Genomic DNA, 24,641 nt, shown 5'->3' with positions numbered 1-24,641 from the left:
CCAGAGGATTCTTGGAGAGGGTTGAGTGGAAATTTTGGCTGCATAACTGCTTCCTCTTGACCGAGTTTCGTGATATGTTCTTGTTTGGATGTTATCTGGTTAAAAGGCATCAACTAAGGATGTCCCTGGAAGTTCCTGCTGCCAGCTTCCTTTTTGTACTTCAGTACAGGCATTGGGTGGGCAGGTGTAATGGCCTTAGCTAGTTACATGCTCTATCAACTCACTGACTACTCAAGTCAGTTTTTTTCAGGAGGGCTCCTTCCTATTCTCACCTTCTTTGATTCTAGAAACATCCCACAACCTTTTGGGAAAAAGGAAATCACGTTTGTGTTGGTTCATCACAACAAGTTCCTGTTACATATGCCCAAAGATCCTCTAAGGATGTAAGAGCTGTCCAAGGTCTATTTCACACTATTTTTTTGTTTTTTTGTTTTTTGTTTTTTTTTGTTTGTTTGTTTTTTTCGATACAGGGTTTCTCTGTGTAGTCCTGGCTGTCCTGGAGCTCACTCTGTAGACCAGGCTGGCCTCGAACTCAGAAATCCGCCTGCCTCTGCTTCCCAAGTGCTTGGATTAAAGGCGTGCACCATCACCGCCCGGCTATTTCACACTATTTTAAAGACTTGTTTTATAGTTTTTCCCACTGAGTTGAAATGGGAGCAGGATGAACCTCAAGATCATTATTTGCAGAAATGGAGCCAGGGATGCCTGGGATGTACTGAGAAAATGAAGTCCCCAAGGATTAACCCAGGCTCAATCCTCAGTTCCCCAGGCTCAGTCCTCAGGGACTCCTCGTGCGTTCCTGGAGCCTTTCAGATTAGCATCAGATAAGTAAGAGAAACTCTTATGTTGCTAGAACTCCCAGTTGTTAGTTAGATGACTCTCAGGGTTCTTGTAGAATTCAGGGATTAAAAATAATAAAAATTGATGCAAGACTTATAGCACACTAGACACTGGTAAAATGCAATGTATATATTAATCTACTGAGTCATGATTGATTTTAGGTACTATTACTTTATAGTCACTTGTTGTCTATCACCCAGCAATAGCTATCTGTGTATCTTGTTAGAATGTTTTTTTTGTCATTGATAGATTAATTATCTGTGTACCTATATACGTATTTATGTATCTGTGATGATTAATATTGATTGTCAACTTAACAAGATCTAGGCCAGTGGTTGTCAACCTTCCTAATGCTGCAACCCTTTAATACTATTCCTCATGCTGTGGTGACCCCCCCCAACCATTAAATTATTTTTGTTGCTACTTCATAACTGTAATTTTGCTACTGCTATGAATTATAATGTAAATATCTATCTTTCTGTTTTTAATAATTTATTTTTAGTTTTTATGTATTGATGTTTTACCCACATATATGTTTGCATGTGTCAGATCTTGGAGTTACAGACAGTTGTGATATGCCATGTGGGTGCTAGGAATCGAACCCAGATCTTCTGGAAGAGCAGTCAGTGCTCTTAACCACTGAGGCATCTTTCCTGCCTCAGTCCCTGTGTTTTCTGATGGTCTTGGGTGACCCCTGTGAGGAGGTTATTTAACACCCCCTCCAAAGGGGTTGTAACCCAGAGGGTGAGAACCACTGATCTAGGAGACAAGCCTTGGGGAAGGCCTGTAAGGGATTACCTTGATTAGGTTAATTCAGGTCGCTAGATCCACCTTAATGCTTAACCACTGAGTGGGCTAGCATCTTGGACTGAACAAGGAGAAAGGGAGCTGAGCGTCAGCAGCCATCACCCTCTGCCTTCTGCCCGGAGACTCAGTTTGCTGTCTCACACATATGCCACCATGCCTTCCCCACCCTGAAGAACTTCCCTTCAAATTATAAGGCAAAATAAACCATTCTTTCCTTATGTTACTTTGGTTAGGTAACTTTTGCAGCCATGAAAGAAGTAGCTAACATTATATCTGTCTATGGATTATCTAACATCTATCTGTCTATCTATCTATCATCTATCTATCTATCTATCTATCTATCTATCTATCTATCTATCTATCTATCTATCATCTATCTATCATCTATTATCCATATAGCTATCATCTATCTATCTATCTATCTATCTATCTATCTATCTATCTATCTATCTATTTATCTATCTATAATTTAACTATCTTTCTACTATTTATCAATGTATTGTTTACCATTTACATCTATCTACCTATCATCTTCTATCTGTCTGTCTAACATTGATTATCTATCAATCATACATCTGTCTGTCTGTCTCTCTGTCTATTTATCTCTCTATAAAAATAACTCATGCTGCTAGAAAGCAGCAGATTGAGATTTCCATGCCAGCAGACTGGTTAGAGGGCCTTGCTCTCATGACTTTGAGTCAAATTCCTACCTTTTCTGGTTGGGGATGCTTTTACGCCTCTGTAGCTCTGGTTACCTCATTTGCAGATTGGGAATAACGGTGATAATATTTATCTTGCATAATGCAACATTCAGCAAAGTAATTTATGCAGTGCTGGGCACAAAGCAAGCAATGTATAGACAGGCTTTTAAGAAAAACTGTTCAGTGACAGACCCTCTTAGAAGGGCTACCTGTACTCATTTATTGAGATCTCTGGTACTTTGTAGACATTTTGTCACTTCTCACACAAACAGTTGTGTGGTGATTCATGGAGATAAATTTGGTTTGTTTTAGGGACAAGAATCTGGTGTATATAGACAAGCCATCAGTAGAAAAGGCAGAATGGTGTCTCCTCTTACTCCTTTTCCTGAGCCTGGGCTTTCATGGGCTCTCACCTGACTTACTTGGCTCTGTGCCCAACCACTTATGTGCATATGTATGTGTGCATGCACATTTGTATGGGTTCACAGATGTATGTGGGTGTTTAGAGATCACCTTTGAGTGTCATTCCTCAGGCACTGTCTCCCTTGGTCTGGAATTCACCAGCTGTGCTAGGTTGGTTGACAAGCCCCCTGAATTCACTTGTTTCTAACCCCACAGTGCTGAGATACAAGCACACACTACCACCACTACTACAATGCCTGGCATTTTTACATTGGTTCTGGGAACCAGTTTTGGATCCTAATGTTTATATGGTAAAGAGTTTACTGAGTGATGCATTCTATACCAGGTTCTGTACTCAACCATTTTGAACCCCCGTTTTCTCATCCATCAATGGTGAACCATAAATATGCCTGCCTCTCTGGATTGGTCCGGGGCATTCAAAGGGTGATTAACTCCTTCATACATTCATGAGTTATTATTTAGCATCAAAGATACAAAGATTAAGGAAAATGAGACCCCGTGCCTTTGAGGATCTTCCAATGCAGGTGGCAACAGTAAACAGATTACTCTGTTATAGAGAGCAAATGAAATACTCTGTCCAGGCAGACACAGAGGTTGTTAGCTGCAGGGGTAAAGTAGACATGGGTTTGGGGTAGGGAGGAGCCTGAGGTCAGGGAAAGCAGAATGCAGCGTAGTCTTGAAGGGCACTCTGAGTAGATGAAGCGAGTGTGCAGACCTCGGTGATTTGGAGCTGGGGAACCTTTGGCAAATTTTAAGGCATTTTCATCAATCCCAGCTGGGTTGTGGCAGGTGAGGATGATGGATGAGAGAACTCTTATCTCCTCTTTCACCTTCCTAGCTGTTCTACACAAGACAGGCTTCGTGTTTGGTGTTGTAGTTAGGGTCTCTCGTGCAGCGAAGAGACACCATGACCACAGCAATTCTTACAAAAGAAAACATTTGATTGAGGGTGTCTTACCGTTTCATAGGTTCCATCATGGCAGGGAGTATGGCAATGTGCAGGCTGATATAGTGCTGGAAAAGGAGCTGAGAGTTCTCTATCTTGATCCACAGGCAGAAGAAGGACACAGTGTGCCACACTGGGTGTAGCTTGAGCATATATAAACTCAAAGCCCCCCCTCCAGTGTTATACTTCCTCCAACAAGACCACACTTACTCCAAAAAGGCTATATCTCCTAATAATACCAGTCTCTATGAGCCAGGCATTCTAACATGAGTTCCTATTCAAACCTCCACATTCATTGTCTGTACTTTAAGACTCAGGAAACTGAGGCTGAGACAGCTCCATTAGCTTTTCTAATACCACTTAACTACTGAGTGAGAAGCCACATTTTCCCCTAAGCATTCTGGATCTAGTGTTTATCCTGAAGGCTTGAAAAGCCTCCTGTGTGTGCAGTGTAACAAAATCCAACCATAGTAAGGAATGAAGATGGGAACAAGGCAAGGGGTATAGTCAGAGTCTACTGTGCCAACCAGAGGAAACACATAGCATTTCTGAAGGAAAAAGGAAGGATGTGAGCGATTCATGGAACATGGCCGAGAGGCTATTGTTGGCACTGGCTTGGTGTCAGTGGTGTGGGGAGTGAGGGGAAGATCTATGTCTGGCTGGCATGATTTCTGGTTGCCTAACTTGAGATTCAGGTGTGGTGAGAGTAGAGAACAAATGGAATATTTGTATGTGTTTAGGGTCTCAGTGGGTTATTCAAATGGAGAAGCCCAGTAAGCAGTGAGGGCAGTTGTAGGGGCCCAGAATGTGGTGTGTTTGTGTTGTGTGTGCAGAGAGGGAGGGAAGGAAGGAGGGAGGGAGGGAGGGAGGGAGGGAAGGAGGGAGGGAGAGAGAGAGAGAGAGAGAGAGAGAGAGAGAGAGAGAGAGAGAGAGAGAGAGAGAGAGAGAGAGAGAGAGAGAGAGAGAGAGAGAGAGAGAGAGAATGAGAGAGAGAGACTACATGTCTCCATTCTGTCTTTAGATGGGGGTTAAGGAGAAGAACCAGGGTACAGAAAGAGTCACTAGAAGTGGCTAACATGTAGAGAAGACAATGTGGTAACTTGGAGGTTGTCTCTAGGCCAAGAATGTCTATAAAAATTATAAAAAGACTTGTAAATGTTCCTGATAAATTGGATGATGTAGTTTCCTGAGACCCATGGGTGAGAGACAGTAGTGAGCTCAGATTTTTGGATAAGCTAGCATGCTTTTGCTCTCATAGTGGGCCAGGGCTTCTCTTACTTTCACTGTGGGCATCGTCCTGGTCCCTGAAGGAATTTAATTTAAAACTTGAACAGAGGAAGTGGATTTCCTAGGGACTTGCACATGTTGTCAGAGAAGTAAGGAGGAACAGTAAAGTAGTGGTGGGGAATGGCAGGGACTAGGGAGTTCCAAGGTGACAAATTCCACTGTCCGGTAAACCACATGCAGACTGAGAAGCATCTTTGGGGTTTGCTGTTTGGAGCTGCCCTTAGCAAAAACATATGTAGTGTGGTAGAAGAGGAGCAAAGGAAGGATGTAGAAACTAACTTCAGAGAGCTGTGTTGGGGAGCTTGGGGCAAGGCTTAGCTTGTAAAGTGTTTCCTGAATAAGCAAGAGGACAAGAGTTCAAACTCCAGAACCCATGTATAAAATAGATGGGTATGGTGGTGCGCACGTGTAACCCCAGCCTTGGGGAGGTGGACATGGACAGAGTCTTAGACTCACTAGCCAGCAGGTCTAGCTAAATTGTTCAGGTCCTTAATTAATAAGAGACACTGTAACAAAAAAGAAGGTGGATACTGACTGAAGAAGATACCTGTCTTTGTTAGGGTTTTACTGCTGTGAACAGACACCATGACCAAGGCAACTCTTATAAAGGACAGCTTTCAATTGGGGCTGGCTTACAGGTTCAGAGGTTCAGTCCATTATCATCAAGGACAATGGCAGCATCCAGGCAGGCATGGTACAGGAGGAGCTGAGAGTTCTACATCTTCATCTGAAGGCTGCTAGCAGAATACTGGCCTACAGGCAGCTAGGATGAGGGGCCCAAAGACCACACACACAGTGCCACACCTACTCCCAAAAGGCCACGTCCACTCAAACAGGGCCACACCTTCTAATAGTGCCTCTCCCTGGGTAGAGCATATACAAACCATCATAATACCCAACCCAATGTTAACTTCTGACCATATATCTATATCTATATCTATATCTGGTAGATATATATAAAATATGTGTATATGTAAATGTACACATACATGTGTATGTATGTGTACACACATGCACACACATATCCATGTTGCAGTGAGGCATTCAGGGAGGTTTTAGTGTGTATGTGTGTTTCATATCTAAAGGGCTCAAGAACATCTTCATCAAGAGGTTTGTGATTGATGTCATTTAGTACTTTATTTGTCCGTAACTTACAATTTTTAGGGGTTGTGTAGCACAAAGGACTTCATCCAGGTCCTTGTGCGTGCTAGGCTAGCATTCCACCACTGAGTCACATCTTCAGCCCTTGACTACATTTTGTAAGAAATGGGAGGAGTCCAGTCTTAGCAAGCTTTAGTGGATTATTCCAAAAGAAGCAATAGTTCCTATTAAAACTAAACCTTTCTGGAGACAGAATGGGACGAGTTCCTGCGATGCTGGCTCTTCTGTGTCAGCTCTTCCTTTCGCAACACTAGTTTACTGTGGTGAACTTTAAAATGCTGTCTTATATTTTCATCATCTGTGGGTTATATGCAGTCCTGGCCATGCAGTGATTTATTATCAGTGCCACAAATCCAAACATGCTCATTTCCATTTATCATGACCAGGTTGCTTCTGTGTGATGACTGTATCAACCAGTTCCACTGCTACTACAAAATGCCCACTTGATTCAGTGACATTTGTGTGTATGTGTGGTGTGTGTGTATGTATATACATGTGTTATAGATGAGCTGCCTTTTTTTGTCTTTTTTTTTTTTTACTTGAAGTCATGACCATAATTTCAAAAGCACATTGATGCTGATTTCCCCCCTTCTCTCATTCAATGTAATGGGCAGAGAACTTTAATATGAAATGGCAGTAGCTTATGGCCAAGCTGTGTGCAAGTTAATAAAAAAGTTTGTCAATTGAATCTACAAATAAATTTAATTTTAACCTATTATGTGACAGATGAGTTGGAAGGCACTTGTAGTATTGTATGTACTGTAGAGTGCAAATTCTAATAAACAAGATAAAGAAATAGAAAAGATATATATGTACATACATATATACATACATCTATACATAAATTTATAGGATATAAATATATCCTATATTTAATTTTGTTTTTAAATCTCTCTCTCTCTCTCTCTCTCTCTTTTTCTCCTTATAGGATGTCCTATATCTATTTTTTTTTGAAGTAGGATGTAAATATATCCTTTATTTGAACCTTGATGCGACCCTTCTCAGCTTATCCTGTGACTAGAGCATCCTTGGATGAGATCTGCTACTACAGAGGCTCTGAGGCAGCCCACACCTCCCTGGCAGGAATAATGATGATCAGGAAGAGCTTTGTGAGTTAGAGCTTGAGGAGCTAAAAGCAAACAGAGGAGCAGAGGGAACTTTGACTTTGGCTCTAAGATGGAAGGCACTGAAGGCTGACACAAGAGTGTCAGATGTGACTTATCAAAGTCCAGAACTTGACAACCTCTTTGTGTGTGTGTGTGTGTGTGTGTGTGTGTGTATGTGCCAGAGGTCCATGTGATGATTATCAAAGAAGTAATGGGCCATTTTTCAGAACAGTATTTTTTTTTTTAATTCTCTCAGATGTTTTGACTGCAGTTTCCCCTTCTCCCGTTCTTCTCCCACCATCTTCCTCCTCAGAGAAGTCAGAGAAGAGCAGACCTCTCAAGGATATCAACCAAACACAGAACATAACATTGTAACATAAGAAGCGACAAGACCAGGCACATACCATCACATCAAGGCTGGACAAGGCAGCAACCTAGTAGAAGGAAAAGGGACTCTCAAGTAGGGACAGCTCCCTCTCCCACTGTCAGAACAGTGTTTTTAAATACAAAACAAAATGCAAAACAGAAAAGCCATGGGATAGAAAGGACTGCTACCATATTGAAATGCACTTATCAAAATACTAAAACCAACTTGTGACTAAGCAATATATGCATTCCTTTATTAAATCATTAAAGAAGACTTAGGAGTAGGTATGTGATTACTGAGAATTCAAAGCAGTTAAGAGTCTAAGAGGCATACTGGGGCTCCTGCAGCAACTCTTACTGGGGCCAGGGATTATCCAGATCGTTTGTTGTGGTTGCCATATTGGTACTACTACCCCAAGCCTGTTTGATGGAATGAATCATTCGGTATCAGCTCGAAAACCATGCCCCCCCCCCCAAGGAAAAGTCAAGATATCCCTTCTAAGATTCCTCTGCGGTGCCCTGTGCTGCCTTTTGTGGAGAGAGGGCACTATGGAAAGAGGGATGAATTAATGAAACTAGTTCATTTTTCTGTCCGTGCCTGCATTTTGGATGTCTCTCCTAGAATTCCTAGATCCCAGGAGTTCCTGTGCACTGGGGTGCCCAAGGGCACTCTCTATTCTAGACATCCAAGAAACAGCACCAATGCCTGGAGATTTTTGCCACTTCTTACTGGTTTCTCATTGATAGAAAGTTTTGGAGGTCTGGCGTATAGGCTACTCGTTTCAGGGGAGTATGTATAGCTATAGGTAAGCCAGACCCGTCTCCCTGGAGCATCCTTCTTACTAGGTCTCAAAAGGGCTGACCTGCACAGGTAGAGTTCTTTGGACATTTTAAGAGGAAAAGGTATGTCAGCGTCTTGAGTTCATAAGCTCGGCCTTGGCTGAACTCCATGCTTACCTACTCTTCATACCCAGCAGTGGTTTTTCCTCTTTTTTTATTTGGCATGAGCTTCCTCCATTAGGAACTTCCTTCCATTCTGTGTACTTTTCCTGATCACAACTGCTGTGCCCCTCAAAGTTTGGCTCTAATGCTTCTACTCATATATGCCTCTACTCCAATTGCAGGGACTATCCCTTGTCTGAACCTTGTATGGCAGTTCCTTACTTACCTCTGTGCCCTGTAATATATTCCTATAATCTCTGAGGTCAAGCTCCGTATTGCCTCTCTCTCTCTTTGTCTTCCCAGGTAGCCCTGGGGATAAAGGAGCATCCAATGAAGTAAAGCAGCCCATGATTCTATCAGGACACAGGGGGATGTAGATGAAGAGTCTACCACTGGCTAGCCTGTAAGTCCCCCGCAGGTTATAAATCCTCCTCATGTCTATCTCTTTTCTTTCCTGCTCAACTACTGACCCAGGCTGCTTGTGAATTTTTATATTTTCTTACCCATGTAACTCTTTCCTAAGGATTTTATAAGACTTAACACACTTCAAGAAATTTATACAACATTGACAAATTCAAAGTCAAAAAAGCAAGACTCATGCCAAATTCTATCATCCAGAAAAAATGCACACATCATTTCAGTGTATATTATTACAGATTTTTTTTCTAGTCTACAATCAGCACAGGCATATCTTGCAAAGCAGGACCGTGCCATACAGTGTACTGTAATTGTCTTACTTTCCACTGAGCTTATGTCTTAGTGGTTAGGAGCATGACTTTAGGGCACTACTTGAGTTGAAATCACGGAGCCCTCATGGAGTAGTTGTTGACTCTTGCCTTTGCAGTTTGTAGCTCAATTGGTAGAGTGCTTCTCCAGTGAGCACAGGCCTGGGTTCAATCCCAAGCATGGGTATAAACCTGGTGTGGTGGTGCATGTCTGTAACATTAGCACAGGAGTACAGGTCAGGAGAGTCAGAAGTCGGAAGCTACACAGTGAGTTTTCTGTTTTAAAAAAAGTAGTTATTGATTCAAGAGAGTTAGGCCTTTGTTCACCAGTTTCCTCATCTGTAAAATGAATGCAAAAACCACATTCCTTACTCATAGGCCTTGTTACGTACATCCCTGTAAGGCCAGTGTTTGGGAGGCTGAGGTAGGAATATCACAAGTTCAAGGGCAGACTGGAATTCATAGTGGGCTGAAGACCTTCTAAGGTTAGACACTGAGATCCTGCCTCAGGAAACCCAGAAGCTGAAACTCAAAAGCAAGACTGGGACATGATAACTGAGCCCAGACATAGAAGACCACAGAGCAGGGCCCAGGTTGGACAGGACCCCAGAAGTTCCTAAGCTTCTCTCAGTGAGCATTTCCATGGCTCCCTCTAGGCTGTGTTGTGTCTCCTCCTCAATGGACATTTAGGTGGCTTTTGGCATAAGCTTATGAGGAATTAATGATACACTGGAAACCTCCCTCCACACCTTCCTTTAATGCACTTGTGATTTATTTCCTCCGGATACTACTGGAAATGTGAAAGGTGAGTGAGCCCTCTGGCTGTGATGTCCTCGGGAACGCTTTCCCAGTGCCAGTTTACAGTCTGCTGTTCCCTTTGTGTTAAACTCTGCTGCATCCTGCAATGCTGCTGCTGGCTTTTTCTTCCTTCCTCAGCGCTTCAGCACAGTAGGTTGTCATTCATATCACGGAAAGGGAGCGAGATAAGTCTAGGATTAGGCTGTGCACGATCTCCGGCTCCTGATTGGGCTAATTTACCTTCCTGCCTGCAATAGGAACCTTTTTCTTCAACCACCCTGGGCAAAGTTGATTACATCAAGGTAGGATAGTTCCTTCCTGGGGCCAGTGGAAAGGTGACTCTTCAGAGCTATTTGAGAGCCCTGTTAGTACTCAGGGGTAACTTCGTGGGGTAAGTTCCTGTGTAATGCTCTTATCTATGTGGGGCACACCTCCCTGGGCAGCTTCTGGCCTGGTTGTCTCTACTTTGGTGTCACAGATTGTCTTGGGGAGGTGACTCAGCTGCAATGTTGCTGCTCTCTTATCCCACAGGGGAGGTTGTCTGGAAACACAGAACTGGAGGAGAGGAAGGTGGTGTTTGGTTACGAATGCCCAGGGCCTTAGGGATTGCTGGGGATGCTTTCACATCCACTCACTGCAGATACTCAAGAGAGAAACAGAACTTACGCTGATCTTTCCAGTATAATTTAGAGACTTTGCTTTAAAAAGCACTAACCAGGCCTCTCACCGAAAACCAGAACATCTATAAATTTATTTTTAATCCTTGAATATATTAGAACCCGAGAAGCTTTCATTTTCCTTCTGGGGCCAATTGGATAAAAAAAAAACATGTGAATGTAAAGATTTTTCATATTAAGGTACTTTTTGAAATTTGATAATTTGGAGGAAGAATGTAGTTCAGGGATACTGGTGGCAATCCACAGTCAGCATCGACTGGAAGGTGTATTCTTCTGATGGCTTTGGATTATAGGATTTAAATATCAGTACAACTCTTCTAGCACAGTCAATCCAATTATGGAAGCCTGATTGTGATATTTTAATACTATTGGAGCAAAACACTGGATGAAAATTCTCATTAGTTAAGCAAGACACAGACAGGATAGAATTTCATCTTCCATTATTATGCCTATAATTTTATTACCCTCAGGTTTTATTAAGAATTGGTGTGTGATTGATGAGTAGTGGCAAGGCCATGAAACTGACATGCATTTGCATTTTTTTCCCTTCAAGACAGTCACTGAGGTTCTACAAGGTGAGAGCTTTGACTAGGAGTGGGTATGTCGTCCTAGGAAGCAGGGGGCAGACTAATTTCATACATCCTAATTTCAGCAGGAGCAGTATTACTGCAGAAAGCAGGCTGTGTGTTTGAAGCCACAAAAATACACATGCATGGTATGTCATCCTAGGAAGCACAAAGCAGACTCTCATACAGAAAAAAAATGCATCCTTATACTGAACTCACATGAAACATATTTTGAGAGCTAACAGGTTAGGCTTGCTCTGTGCATGTGTACTATATGTGTGCATGTTCATGTGTGTGTGCACATTTGTGTGTGTGTGTGTGTGTGTGTGTGTGTGTGTGCATATACTCATGTATGAATACATGGTAGAGGATATAAGTCAATATTAGGTGCTACCCTTAACCACTCGCCAGCTTATTTTTTGAGACTGGTTTTCTCACCGAACCTGGAGCTCACCTACTTGGCTAGACTGGTAGGCCTGTGACCTCCAGGGATCTGCTTATCTCAGCCTCCTCATGTCTGGGCTTGCAGGTATATGTCATTTACGACTGGCTTTTACGTGAGTGTTTGGGAACTAAACTCAGCTCCTTATGCTTGTGTGGCAAGCTCACCTCCTAAGCCATCTTCTCAGCTTCCCTAAAGTTGCCTTTAACTTTTCGTATTTTTAACTTGTTTTTGGATGATATCATGGAATGAAATGCCGGGCCTGATGCTAAAAAAAGTAAATATTGGAGGGCAATTCCTGGGCCCCGGCCACAAGGAAGCATTATTGTGCGCCCAGTTGCAAACAGGGGTTTGAACTTTTACTTCATTTATAGAGCTCTTGTCTTACCTGGAGATCATTTTTCTTCTCAAGTAGAACACTTGACAGGGTCTGAAATGAGCTTTATTAATTTGTGTGTGTGTTTGTGTGTATGTGTGTGTATACATATGCCATGGTGTGCTTGTGGTGGCCAGAGGACAACTTGTGAGAAATGATTCTCTCCTTCCTGTGGGGTTCCCAGGCCTTAATAACAAACACCTTTAGCTGTTGAGATATCTTGCTGTCTCTAGAGAGATTTCTGATTGTAATAACCTTGTTATTTAGTAGGTGGGGCCTATCGATACTGCTAAATATTTTATAATCTGTTGGGCACTCCCAAAAGAAACAGTCATCCTGCCCTATAGAAACAGTGGTGCCAAGGCAGAGACATCTACTGTGGGAGTTTGTAAAGTGGAGATGTCTCCAGGGAAGTTGTCTGGATCAGGAGTCTTCTTATAGGTGCCATTTCCCAGACAAAGGTCACTGTGTAATTTCAAAAACTCATTTTCTGGCATCAAAAGTCTGATCACATTCTGCCGGCTAGTTTTATGTCAACTTGTCATAAGTTAGAGTCATCTGAAAGCATAGTTGCATAAGATCCATCTGTAGGGCATTTTCTTCATTAGTGATTGATGGAGGAGGACCCAGCTCATTCTGGGTGGTACCATCCCTGGGGTAGTGGTCCTGGGTTCTATATGCGATTAAGATAAACAAGCCAAGATGAGCAAAACAGTAAGCAGCACGCCTCCACGGCCTCTGCATCAACTCCTGCTCCAGATTCCTGCCATGTTTGAGCTCCTGTCCTTTCTTTGATGGATTATGATGTAAAAGTATTCCAAATAAACCCTTTACTCTCCAAGTTGCTCATAGTCACAGTGTCTCATCACAGCAACAAGCACCCTAGTTAAGACACTGACTCACATCAGAACTCACAGGAAACTGTAAGTGAGCCACTTTCCATTTTTTAAAGTTCCATACATTGGCAAATCACAAGGGCAGAGCATATATTGGCCGCACCAGGAAGTGTCTCTTGGAGCCTGGAGTCAGTGCAAGGGAGATTTTGAGGGTGCTTAAGAATACAGATACTCTGAAGTTCTGCCATTTTACTCTGGCTTTGAGATGCTCCACCCCTGGGGTGGAGTAGGCTGACTCTCCAGGATAGGATTATTTCATTTACCCAGTGCCAGGATAGGTCCTGGCAGCCATTTTGTCCTTCCTAGTTTCTTCCTCCTCTTCTTTCTCTGGCCAACTGCCTTTCATTATCTTTATAGATTTTTTTCCCTCTAATTTATTCTTTACTTTTGTTGACATGGGAAAGAGGAATTGGTTTGAACAAAATGTGTGAAGCCCCACTGTATGACAGGGATAATTAATATGAAGATGGATGGTGGGATGCTGTACCTCACTGGCAGCTTTCTCAGTCTAATGGGTGGTGCTGGCACACGCGCTGGTGTGATAATACTTCAGAAGAATATAACTTGACAGTGATGGGAACATCCAATATTCTGTGTGTGTGTACAGAGAACAGTAGCCAGTTGTGCAATGCCACAAGGAGTATTATCTTTGATTTACGAGGCACACGTTTACAGTTTTAGAGGTCACCCTACACCTATGGCGAGGGTCTAGGGAAGCTGTCCATTCCTGTGTATGGTTTTACAATTCATTTCATTCCCTCAACCCCCCTGTCATCTGTATGTCAGGTGTCTGGATGATGGAAGAGTCTGCTATGCCATCCATGCCTCACCTTTCCCCCTCAATAATGGAGGTAGTCATTCTGTATGTTTTGAATGCTGAACTCACCAGGAAATATAGGTAGGCTGGAGGAAATAGCAAAGATAATTCAATTACTGGGAAGAGGAATTCTACAGGAGGAAGCAGGCCTTGAGGGAGCTTTATGGTTTTTTGCCAGAATTGGACTGAACCACAAAGTCAGAGACCTTTAGTACTATACCACTCCTGATGATCCCTTTGCTTGAGTAGATCACCCCTGATCACTTGGTAGGCCCAGATAGAAAGACAACCCCATATTGTGTGGGATTGTTAAGCAAGGAGGGGAGAGCCCTTTGGATGCCCACACTTCCTCCCCCTGAGTCTGGCGCTTTGGGTTAGGTTTTGCCTACTTCCCTCAATCCTTCCTCAAAACTTCTGGATGATGGCTGGAGGAATCTTGATTTGCATAGTAAATAAGATCAGACAGACTGTTTTGAACCTTGGATCTGGAACTTCTTGGGTGTAGAACTGTGGGTGGATAACATCTTTGGGTCTGGATGTCCCACCTCTAAAATAATAATAATACTTGTCACATGCATTGGCTAAAGGTTGAGGAGATGTTTGTAAACATTACACAAATGTGCCTAGAATGGGGTGGGTAGCTCAGAAAATGGTAGCTATCATTCTTTTCTTGAGTTATTTAGAACACTAATGATCTTAGAGTGGTGTGGATTGGTATAAATCATAATTACTATTGACTGGCATTGCACTTATTTTGAAAATCCAGGTGTTAGGGTGTGTGTGTGTGTGTGTGTGTGTGTGTGTGTGTGTGTGTGTGTGAGCATGCGTGCAGAGACCAGAAGACCACTTTGGGTGTCATCTAGAGAAACAAGGTCTACTTCTTTTGAGGCAGATTCTCTTATTGGCTAGAAGCTTGCTAATTAGGTTAGACTGGTTGGCCATTGATCTCTAGGGCTCTTCCTGTCTCATTCTGCTGGGATTAGAAAGAAAGGTGTGACACCACATGCTGTAGTTTTACATGGTCTCTAGGGATCAAACTGAGGCCCTCATGTGTTTGATGCAAATGCGTTACCAGCTGAGCCATCTTCCTAGTTCCCATCATTTGACAGTGATAAAAGTGATTGAAAATCTAGTAAAGTGCACACATTCTGAGTCTAGGTGGCAGTGAGGAAGCTGTTTGGTTTGGGATGTCATTGATTCATGACAAACCTGAAGGTACAGCTTTCTGTGGAAAGGATACACTTGGCTAACCTTACTGTGTTTCCCTGCGTCAGCCCTGACTGCTCTGTGCTGAGCCAAAGCAACGAACTTCTAGCCAAGAGCCCAAGTACTTTTTATTTTCTTCCTTCTGTATTGAATACAGTGATGCTCAAGCTACTAGGGGTTAAATATTTATTTCCTAGCCAGGTTAACCTTACTTTCTTTTAAACTGTTCTGCAGTTTGAAAGGTATCCGAGAAGAACCATTAGGCACAGTAGCATTTCTGCCTTGGCCCAGGAAGCAAATGTCAAAAGAGCTTCTGGGAGGCAGTGAAGAGAAGGAGGGGGAGGAAGAAGGGGAGGCCAGAGGAGGATATAGGAGCCTTTAACTTCTGAAATCTGGTTATTCATCCTTATAAAGGGATTTCTCTGCTTTTCCACCAAGAGTTACACCTGGAAAATTCAGATTGAAGTGAACTTCACTTCTGGATCATTCTCACGACCCAGATCTGTTAGAAGGGGAAATTCACCCCTACCGAGTGTCAGGATGTGCTCTGTCTCTGTTGGGACCAACTTGTAAACTTTGATCCTCTTGGACTCTGCCTGCCCTTGGGATATTGTTCAGACATGTTTGTTTTCATGTGTTTGCTTGGCTTAGGAGTTGTGAGCTTTTTGGGTGTTGGAGTAGCTGCTGTGTGCCATGTGAGATCCCAGGACTTTAGAAGATCTTCAACCACACTGAGTGTTTGTTTAATGACTGATGGAGCCACAGACACTTCTTGCTTGTCTTTAGCTCAAAGTCAATAGTTTATTTTTCTCCATGACTACCCCCTGCTCCTTTTGGACTTAGTGTTGATTGGAAAAATGTCAATGGATAGATGCTTGGAAGCCAGCATAGACCTATGGAAATACACTCACATGAGGCATGGTTTTCTTGGTTGAGTTTTTTTAATTTTTGCTTTCTTTAAATTATTGAGAGAGAGAGAGAGAAAGAGAGAGAGAGAGAGAGAGACAGAGACAGAGACAGAGAGACAGAGAGAGAGAAGCAGAGAGAGAGAAACAGAGAGAGAGCTGTGTTATATTTTTGTTTGTTTTGACATAAACTTACCCAGTCCTCCATCCCCCGCACCCCCCCCCCCGCATCCCACCCTTGCATGAACATCCTCGTGGTTGTAAGGACTCTACATTAGTACCTGAAATCATCTCTATACTGTGACACATATAGCAATGTACAAAGAGGAATTGGATTTGGCTGGCTTTTGAAATCTATTGATCTCAAATTGTAGCAGTAGAATTAATTCTATTAGACCAGTAACCCCTATAAATTTGCCTCTGAAATGGATTAAAGGATATTCACTTAGAAGTTTATTAGCATATCCGCAATGTATTGGCTAGGAGAATAACTCTCTTAAAAGCAGCTCTGTGGGAATTGAGTAAAGCCATAATAACTCCAGCACCCAGTTTATCAGTTTAAAATTCAGTGTCCAGATGTTTCATGGTCTGTGACAGATGTGATACTTCAGATGTTCCATTGACATCAAGTTTGATGAGTCCTTAATCCTATCCAGGTGAAGTGATGGTACCATATTGTGAAGAGACCACTTTCTCCCCAAAAATTCCATGGAGCTTGAAGACTGGTGTCTAATCAGTAAAAAATGCCCAGAACACTGAGTGGGTGATAGAACATCTTGGCTTTGTTTCAACCTTGGACTGACAACTTGACTGGTGCTTTCCTCTGTAGGTGAACTTGACTTTACAGCATCTGCTTTGACTTGGACAGCTAGAGGACCACATTCTTCTCTTCTTTGAGTCACTAAATGCCGGTGCGCACTCCACACTCCAGCAAGGGAAGACAGGAGGAGCTTCTTGGATGACAATGGACGTTCCACTGTGCAGGATGAGGGCAGGCTGTGTGACGTCACCACCACGAGGGTAAGAGCTGTCTTTCTGTGTCAATTTCTCTGATGGTCCTAGTCAGAGGAAGAGGAAAATATTTTACAATAAAGCAATAAAGAGGAATGCCACAGATGGCAATTTGGGGGGAAGTTCTTCTGATTGCAAAACCTGATGGCCAGTTGAAACAAAAGAGTATAGGTCTGGAAGGGTTAGATTAGAGTTGCATCATACCACAAGCCAGCTTTAGAAAGTTTTTGGGTGAAGTTGGAGATATAGCTTAGGGTGCTTGCTTATCATACATAAAGTCCTGGATTTGATCCCCAGCACAGCATAAAAAAAAAATCAGGTATAGTAGCACACTCCCAGCACTTGAGAGCAGAGGCAAGAAGAATAGAAGTTCTGTTATCCTCAGGTGCTTAGTGACTCAGAGGTTAGTCTGGACTATATTAAGCTCTATCTCAGTGTCTTAAACCAGAAAAAAAAAATTGTGTGGTATACATTCTTTCCTCGACTCTCCATTTTTTCCTCTTCTTTCTTTCCTTTTCTTCTTCTTCTTCTTCTTCTTCTTCTTCTTCTTCTTCTTCTTCTTCTTCTTCTTCTTCTTCTTCTTCTTTTTTTAATATTTACCATTCGGACTTGAAAAAGCAACACTGCTGTTTTTTTAGTAAGAGTCCTTTTATGTCTAGCTTAATATGGATACCACCAAATTGGAACTGTCAGAAGACTGGATCAGGTCACAGTGTAGCCAGAAGCATATTTCAGTGGAGCCATATAATGTTTAAAGTCTGGTGGGTCAACCAAGATATCCTACATAGAAATCAGTCTTATTTTTCTACAAACACTCATAAGTTTATCCTTTAATCCCCCAAAGCACTGAGGTGCTCTGTAATCTCTTCCTGTTGAACTGTGGAGGATACATTACAGTCCCCAACTGTTCCTTTATTTCTTTGACTTTACTGTTTGGCCATTGGAGTTACTGAACTTTGCCATGCTTGATCTAGAGCTTTCTGCTATCATATATATATATATATATATATATATATATATATATATATATTTGACAAATGGCAATAGCTCTTGTTAATACAAAACCAGAGTCTTTTACCAGACAAGGACCAGTAGTTATATCTTTGGCTATAGCTGTAGAGAGGATGGATGAATATTACAGATGAGCTAGACATCTGACATTTGTGCAGAGTAATGCTCAAGTACAGAAGTACTACCTTGTGACATATGTTGGTACAAAGTGGACACAAAGAGCTGTTGGAGAAGGTAAGCAGAGCAGGAGAGTTCAGGAGGAGGGAGCTATGAACTTGACCCAGTACATTCAAATTCTCCAAAACTCCCTCTTCTGAATGCCAGAACTGCGGTTACAGACATCTATATGAACACCCCTCCATACAACATGGCTCAGGTGAAAAAGTGATTTTCCCTCATATGCAGAATCTCGGTGATAATGTATGTATGTACATAAGAAAATGGACATGTGGGTACACAAAGTAACATGAAGGAAAGACAGCAGGGAAGGCTAAATATTAGGGGATGAGGTAATGGGCACAATTATGAAAGTGTATATGAACTTACCTGTTGTTCTAGTTCTGATTCTGTTATAGAGCTTTTGGTTTTGGGAGTGGGTAAGAGCATAAAGTACATTCAACACTGAAAGGATAAAGTTTAATATGGAACTCCACAGCTCCCGTTTTCAAGCCTGTTCTAATTGTATAGAAATTTCATTGAGTTGTATAGATATTGGGTCTGGTTAATCTTGGTGTCTGATGTTTTTAATTTGTTTGCAAGTTGTTTTATAATACAATTTATAAAATAAAAAAAAACAAAAACAAAAAACAAAAAACATGGCTCAGGTGGACAAGAGGATTAGAAGCCCCTCTTGGGGGTCAAGATTATACCTTCCTCATTGAGAATGCATTTTCTGTGATACTCAATCTTTTATAAATGGGACAGCTTCCGGCTACTTGGCTTACTGAGCCTGAACACACACTGCTTCAGATGAACTGTGTAAGAGTACAGAAATCCCTGGGGTTCTAGAGAGGAGCAGCCACGCACAGGAGTGAATGGAACACATTCCCAATCCAGAAGGCTTTATGAAGTAACCTGTGTGTTGGCTCTGAGCCGGTCCTTGAGAGCTCACAAACACAAAGCAGGAACTAGAACAGCTCTCATAAACATAATTGTACTAGTCAGAGGGAGAAAGAATAAAGACGGGAACAGGGCCAGAGAGGGGAAGGGCAATTACTATATTAATCTTTTAATAAAGTTTTGTTTCCAAGGTTGTTTTTGTTTTGTTTTTGTTCTTCACTTGTTATTTGATCCTCAAGGCCTGGTACCAACTCATTCTATGTTTGAAGATTCTCCCAACTCAAGGTCCTGTAGCTGAGAAGAGACAATGTAAAGTCAGGTTTTTTGAGACCTTGCTTTTCTTTCTTCTTGCTGGTTGCCTCAGTAGTTCAGCTTGAATTAGGGGACTTTGTGAGCTACTTTGCTCATGGCTGCCATAAAATATCTGACAAAAGCTTTGTAAAGAAGTAAATGTTTAGTCTGGCTGATGGCTTGAGGTATGGTCTATCATGGTGGGGGTGGCATGGTGGCAGGGGTGTGTGAGGTGTCTGGTCATAGTGTGTCAGGAAGCAGAGCGAGGTCAATTCTGGTGCTTATCCGTCTATATTCTTTTTATGCAGTCCTGACCTCTAGTCCATGGAATGGTACCACCTACATTTTGGGGTGTGTTTTCCCATGTCAATGAACTGGATCCAGAAACGTCCCCATGCATATACTCAGAGGCTTGTCTCTTTAGTGATTTGAGATCCTGTCAAAATGACAGTCAATATTGACCAGCACAGGGTCACCAACAGGATCTTTTTGTTTAGTTAAACGAAGGAGATCCTTTATTCTGTTACACCTTTCAATTTCTCACTAGTGTCCAGGTCTTGTGTCAATTTCAGAGCATAAAAAGTTGAAATATAGCATAAATAAAAGCACTTACTATGGTGGGTTGCCTCAAAAATGTGTTCAGTAAAATTTTCTCAAACAATTTTGCTATGTGGCCCTAGCTGGCCTTGACCTTGCAGTATTTCTGCCTCCCAAGTTCTAGGATCACAGGTGTGACCCCTTATCCTTGGTTTCTTAAGTCATTATTGGTGGAGATTTTAACATATACAAACATAAAATGATGCATTAAATTCCTATGTAGCCAGTTCCCAGCTCTGACAGTGACAAGCGTATGGCCAATTTGTATGGTTAATGTCATTGTCGTTCACATCTGGTTTTAGAAATCAATACCAAATGCTATATAATATTATCTATAAATATTTTAGTGTACATTTCCAATTAGAACATTATTAAGGATTGCAAATAATGAAAGGATATGCATTTGATTTGTTCGAATCAAGATCTACATAAACTCTATAGCCTGTTGTGTTTTCTGTGTCGTTTTTTCTGTGTGGCTTCTCAATTCTGCTCCTAACATTCTTTTTGATGTCATTGAGCAGGTTCTTTTGAAATCTCTTATTTTATTTTAATTCAGGGTTAGGTCTAGACCAGCCCCAATCAAATTTAGGTCTGTAGGATGGTTTTTATACTTCTATCGGGAGATGTTTTGCCTTGTGTCTCTTTTGTTACATTGGCATTACTAAGGAGACACATGATAGAACTCTGATCCATGTGCTAGGAAATTCTCCATTGATTGTTATCTGCCAGCCACTGATAACCATTGTCCAGGTCTTTAAAAGTTTTTAAATTGAGATAGAATTATGTCACTTTGGCTCCTCTCTTTTCTCTCATTCGTCCCTCTCTTGAATGTTTCCCCTGCCACTCTCAAGTTTATAGCCTCTTTTTCTTTGATTATTGTTATGTGACATATGTATGTATATAAGCACATGTACACACATATATCTTTCTGGATCTGTTTTTATTCTTGTTGTGTATATAGTTTCAAGGCTGACCACTCTTATTGGATAACCAACAAGGGGATCATCCCTGGAGGAGGATAATTCTTCTCCCAGCAGTCACAAGTTGCCTGTAGTTCTTTGTCTAGGGGAAGGATCCCATAAAACTTTCCCCTTTCCATGTTAGCATGTCCATTGATTTTACCATTATTCCACTCTTGTTTATGGAGCCATTCCTAGGAAAGACAGTTCCATAGCAGCCCTCCTCGCATTCTGGCTCCTACAATCTTTTCACCCCACCTTTCACAGAAATCTCCCAGTCATAGACACAGGAGTGTAATGCTTTGGAACTGCACAACCTGTGTTTTGTGGATCTTTGCTTTGTGTCCACTTGTGGTTTTCTGTGATCATCTCCATTTGCATGAACAAAGGCTTTTTTGATGAGGGGTAGTAGCTATATTTATGTGTCATCTAAAGATAAAGGTAAGATTGTTGGATCAATATAACTTCTTGCTATTTTTTAAATTTCGTTCAGGTCTTTTGTTATAATCTGGTAATCAACCAGTACTATTAATGCTCAATTCTTCATTCATTAGGTGAAACAATAAAAAAAACCTCTTACTGAGATATATTTTATATATATTACAAAATCTATACTTTAAAGTATATAATTCTGTTTTTTATTATACTCAAAAGGTTGTTTAGTTGTCTTATTCCAGAATATTTTTATCACTTTTAAAAGAAATCTGTACCAATTAGCAATCCCAATTCTTTTCTCTCCTTCCAGCTCCAAGTGGCCACTAATGCACTTCCTGTTTGTATGTGTTATTTGTTGGGGGATATTTCATATATGATGATGTGATGTATAATGGCATTTCTATGGACTATATATATATATGCATATATATATATATATGCATATATATATGTATGGCAACATGTTTTAACATCCTGACTGATTTACACATATTTAAAACCAGCCCTGATTCTTGAGGTAAGCCTGAATAGTCAAAGTATAGACCTTTTATATGCTGTGCTGGTTAATTTTATGTCAATGTGATTCAAGCTAGGGCACTTTACATCAGAGAAGAGGGAGCAACAGTTGAGAAAATGCCTCTGTAAGATTGTTCTGTAGGCAGGTCTGTAGGATATTAGTGATTAATGTGGTAGAGTCCAGTCCATTGTAGGTAATTCATCCCTGAGCTGGTGATCTGGGGTTCCATAGGAAAGCAGGCTGCTCAAGCTAGGAGGAGCAAGCCAGTAAGCAGCACCCCTCTCTGGCTGCTGCAATAGCTTCTGTCTCCAGGTTCTTGCCCTGCTGGAGTTCCTGTCTTCACTTCCTTTGACACAAACTATTCAATGGAAGTGTGACTGAAGTAAACTCTTTCTTTCTCAAGTTGCTTTTGCTCATGGTGTTTCATTATAACAATATAACCCTAACTAAGACATGTTACTGGATTTGGTTTGCTAGTGAGTTGTGAATTATGTTTGCATCTTTATTTATGGGGTCAATGATCTTTAGTTTTGCTTCTCTTTCTGTCTGTAGTTTCAGTATGAAGGGAATACTATCTTTATAGAATTGGGGAGGGCATCTTCTTCTTCATGGTTTTGGAAAAAATTGTGAAGATCCACACTAAGGAGTGATGGCTTTCCCAGTGGAGCTGTTGATGCTTGACTTTTCTATGCAGAGAGTTTTAAAGTTTATTATAAAATTAAGTATCTTGAGAATTCACTAAGATTCTCATTTTCATCTTGCATCATCTGTCCCTTGTATATTTCTAGAAATTTGACTACTTGATCTAGGTTATAGGTTATCTAATGTGTGGGTATAAATTTGTTCACAGAATGCTCTTACAATTCTTTCCACTTCTGTGACATGGCCTCTTCTACTGCTGATTTTGCTAATTGAGGTTTTCTTCCATTCCTTCTTGGTTAATGTGGCTGAAGATTGATCAGTTTTGTTGATTTTAAAAAAATGTCCAGTTTTTGGCCTTCTGAATTTTCTATATCCCTATTCATATTTTTCTGTTTCATTCATTTCAACTCTAATCATTATTTTCTAACTTAAGAAAAATTAGGACTTATCTTTTCTTTTTTCCTATGCTTCTGAGGGAGAGAATTCTTTTTTTTTTTAAGTTATGAGAATAGCTTTCTTTTTCTTTCTTTTGTCTTTCATTAATTTGTTTATGCACTTTACATCCTGATCACAGCCCCTCTCCTCCCATTCCTCCCTTTCATAGCCTCTCCCCGCCCCCTTTTCCTCTGATAAGGGGGAGCTCCCTCACCCAGTACCAACCTACTCTGGCACATCAAGTCATTGCAGGACTAGGCACATCCTCTCCCACTGAGGCTATACAAAGCAGCCCAGTTAGGGGGATAGGATCTATAGGCAGGAAACAGAGTCAGGGAGACCCCCTTTCTAGTTTTTGGGAGACCCACATGAAGACTTACATATATGCTATATATGTGAAGGGGGTCTAGGTCTAGCCTGTGTATGCTCTTTGGTTGGTGGTTCAGTCTCTGGAAGCCCTAGAGGGTCCAGGTTAGTTGACTCTGTTAGTCTGTTTGTGGATTATGTTCGCATCTTTATTCATGAGGTCAATGATCTTTAGTTTTGTTTCTCTTTTCTGCTTGTAGAAAATCTGAAGAACACTCTGGGTTCTTCAATACTTTCCCCCAACTCTTCTACATTACTCCCTGAGGTCTATCTAATGTTTGGCTGTGGGTCCCTGCATCTGTTTCAGTCAGCATTTGGGTGGATGTCTCAAGGACAGTTAGGCTAGGCTCCTGTCTGTAAGCATAACAGAGTGTCATTAGTAGTGTCAGGGATTTGTTCTTGCCCATGGGGTGGGTCTCAATCTGGGATGATCATTGGTTGGCCATTCCCTCAGTCTCTGCTCTATCTTTGTCCCTGCACATCTCGTAGGCAGGACAGATTTTGAGTTGAAGGTTTTGTGGGTGAATTGGTGTTCTTATCTTCTTCACTAGGAGTCCTGCCTGACTACAGTAGGTGGCCACTTCAGGCTCCATGTCCCCACTGCTAGCAGACTCAGATAGAGTCATCCCATAGACTCCCTGGAGCCTCCCTCCTCCCAGGCCTCTGGCACTTCCTAGAAATGGCCCCTTCCCTCCTGCTGCCAATTTCTGTTCACTTTCCTAGCCCTCTCTGAGGGTCACCGTTCTTAATTTAAGATCTTCCCCTCCAACACCTTTGACCATAGGTATCTTAAATCTGTATGCTTTTTCCCTAGTCACGTTTTTAAAATGATTTATTTATTTTTATTTTATGTGCATTGGTGTTTTGGCTGCATGTATATCTGTGTGAAGGTGTCAGATCCCTTAGACTGTTGTAAGATAGTTGTAAGCTGCCATGTGGGTTCTGGGAATTAAACCCTGGGATTTTTGGGATAGTAGCCAGTGTTCTTTACTCCTGACCCCACTTTCCAGTCACTCTTGTATACACCCTGTTAGTTGGAAGTTTCATCTTTATTACTTTTTTTTTTAAATTTCTCCTTTGTATCACTAGTCTTTGAGGAGTATGGTTTAGCTTCTATATTAAAAAAAAATTCCAAGATTTTCTTTTGTTATTGATGTATAATTTTATTGCATTGTGGTTGGTGTACTTTACTATGTTGTGTTTTCTTGCTGTAATTTGGATCTTGAATATCTCCTAAAGGCCATGTGTTAGGTTGAGGTGGGGTCCTTGGTTATGGCACTCTTGAGAGATGATGCAATCTTAGGAAGCGAGGCAGTAGTAGGAAGCACTGG

At 41.5% G+C, this 24,641-nt stretch overlaps 1 protein-coding gene across 1 annotated transcript in view; it reads left to right on the top strand.

Annotated features, from left to right (window-relative positions):
• Kcns3 (potassium voltage-gated channel modifier subfamily S member 3) overlaps positions 1 to 24,641 on the top strand; it is a 50,581-nt gene that overhangs the window by 12,217 nt on the left and 13,723 nt on the right. The window contains exons 3-4 of the mRNA XM_031356919.1: positions 8,883 to 8,982; positions 16,817 to 17,007. The gene's annotated coding sequence lies outside the window, so the exon portion shown is untranslated. The remainder of the gene's footprint in view (positions 1 to 8,882; positions 8,983 to 16,816; positions 17,008 to 24,641) is intronic.

Source organism: Mastomys coucha, unplaced genomic scaffold, assembly GCF_008632895.1.
Source record: "Mastomys coucha isolate ucsf_1 unplaced genomic scaffold, UCSF_Mcou_1 pScaffold6, whole genome shotgun sequence".
Taxonomy (NCBI): domain Eukaryota; kingdom Metazoa; phylum Chordata; class Mammalia; order Rodentia; family Muridae; genus Mastomys; species Mastomys coucha.
Note: the sequence above shows the minus strand (reverse complement) of the source record. Positions and strands in the feature narration are given on the sequence as shown.